Below are 2224 nucleotides of genomic sequence, written 5' to 3'. Positions count from 1 at the left end.
CCCGGCCTAGCGCGCCCATCCCGCCGCTGAGGCCGGGGAAAAGGGCCCCGGAGGTTGGGAACCTTCAATCGGGCGTGGTGGGGGGCGCCCGCCAGCTCTGGGGTCTGGAGCGCAGGACGCCCCCTCCCAAGAGGCTATCCAGGACCCCCTCCCCTCCTGATTCGAGGAGGGGCTCCGGTATTGTTCCCACCTCCCGCCTGGGGTCGGGAGTTCAGGAGGCCCTGTCCTCAAGAGGGGGATCTAGGGGGTCCCTCTTCCCCCAGGACCCTAGGAAGGGTACCAGCGATTGTCCCCCTCCCCCTCCAGTCTTGGGGTCTGGAGTTCTGGAAGCTCCTTCCCCTGGAGGTGATCCAGGGGGTCCCCCTGCCCTCACCCCTGGGAACTCAGGAAAGACTTCAGTGATTTCTCCTCCCACCTTCCAGCTAAGAGATGGGAATTGAGGGGACCCCTTCCCCTGGAGGTAATCTAAGAGTTCCTCTGTCCCCGCAGGAATGCAGGAGGGGTCCCAGGTATTGTTTCCCCCGCTCTCCAACTACGGGTCTGGGTTGAGGACCCCCTGTCCAGGAACTCGGCTCTGTTTGCCTGCACACTCCCAGCTATGGGGTTGTGGCTCAGTGTATTCCCCTCCCCAGAAGGGGAGCCACAGGTCCCCCCAACACCTTCTCCTAGGAGCAGATCATTCATTGTTGGCACCTCAACACCCAGCCATGGGTGGGGAGCTCAAGGCCTCCCCACCCCAGGCAGGTCATCCTGGGCTCCCCTTGCTCCCCAGAAGTGGTTCCAGCTTTTGTTCCTCTACCTCCCAGCCTGCCCCTAGTCACAAACTGGGAGTTCAGTTCAGGATCCTTCCTGCAGGAAGGGCCACAAGTGTGCTGACACTACCCGCCACATCCCAGCCATGGGAGGAGATGGCTCAGGCGTTTCCCCAGTAACTTCAGAGGGTCCCCAGGTATGATTCGTGCCCATCCTCCAGCTAGAAGTTAAAATTCAGGACCTTCCAGCCAATAGTGAAAACAGGTATACTGGCCAGGCATGGTGGCTCATGCCTGTAATCACCATATTTTGGGAGGCTGAGGCGGGAGGATCACTTGAACCCAGGAGTTTGAGTCCAGCCTGGGTACCATACCAGGACCCCATCTCAAACATAAATAAATAAATAAAACAGGTATACTAACAACTGTCCCCACCCTCCTGCCTATGGGGTTCATGAGTCTCCATGCCCACCCCTCCTCACCAGGAGGGGTCCCAAATATCACTCTACCGTGCTCACCATCTGGCTGTAGGAAAGGGCATTCCTGATCTAAGAGAGAGGATTTGACACTGACTCCCACCTGGCGCTGTGAGCTCTGGAATGCAGGTTTTCTTCTCCCCAGAAGGCAAGCCAGGGTCTTCTTGTCTTTCCCCAGTGACTTGGGAGGGATGCCAGACGTTATTTGTTGCATATTCTTATCCCCCAGACATGGGTTCTAGAGCTCAGAATGCTGCTGCTGGAGGGGGGGCCTCCCCTACCAGAACTCCCCCCGATAAATTAAGCTGCCACCCCCAAGTATAGGACAAGAATTCAGCCATGTGCTCAGGAGCACAAGAACGCTGACACCCACACTGTTCCCCATGTGGTGACCTCCAGCAAGGTGGTAGGAACCCAGGACTGTCTCCTCCGCAGGACCCCAGCTTCCCACAAGAGGAGCCCAGGATGGAGAGAGGGGCAGAGCCATGGAGTTGGGGACTAGAAACCTCTAGTGCCGGGTCTCATGACCTCTGTCCAGGTTCGGGGCTGAAAGGGGAGGGTCCTACCATGTCCCACCATGTCCCACCCGGGTCCCTCAACTCCCTGCCCTGGCTGGGGTAAGTCAGAAATCTCCCTGCAGTCAGAGACGAGGGAAACATCCACGTGTATGCTCAGAAGTGAGTGGGGTTTGGCCAGGCACAGTGGCTCATGCCTGTAATCCCAGCATTTTCTGAGGCCGAGGTCAGAGGTTTGCTTGAGTCCAGGAATTTGAGACCAGCCTGGGCAACATAACGACACCCCATCTCAAAAAAGAGAGAGAGTGAGAAAGGAAGGAATGAAGGAAAGAGAGAGGGAAGGAAGGAAGGAGAGAGGGAAGGAAGGAAGGAGAGAGGGAAGGAAGGAGAGAGGGAAGGAAGGAAGGAAGAAAGGAGAGAAAGAAAGAAAGAAAGAAAGAAAGAAAGAAAGAAAGAAAGAAAGAAAGAAAGAAAGAAAGAG

The 2224-nt window shown here is 56.7% G+C and overlaps 1 protein-coding gene across 1 annotated transcript in view; it reads left to right on the top strand.

Moving 5' to 3' along the window:
* ZNF358 (zinc finger protein 358) overlaps window positions 1-2224 on the top strand; it is an 8144-nt gene that overhangs the window by 1179 nt on the left and 4741 nt on the right. The window lies entirely within an intron of this gene.

This window comes from Mandrillus leucophaeus, unplaced genomic scaffold (assembly GCF_000951045.1).
Source record: "Mandrillus leucophaeus isolate KB7577 unplaced genomic scaffold, Mleu.le_1.0 Scaffold234, whole genome shotgun sequence".
Classification (NCBI taxonomy): Eukaryota; Metazoa; Chordata; class Mammalia; order Primates; family Cercopithecidae; genus Mandrillus; species Mandrillus leucophaeus.
The sequence above is the reverse complement of the archived record's forward strand: the minus strand, read 5'-3'. Positions and strand labels throughout refer to the sequence as shown.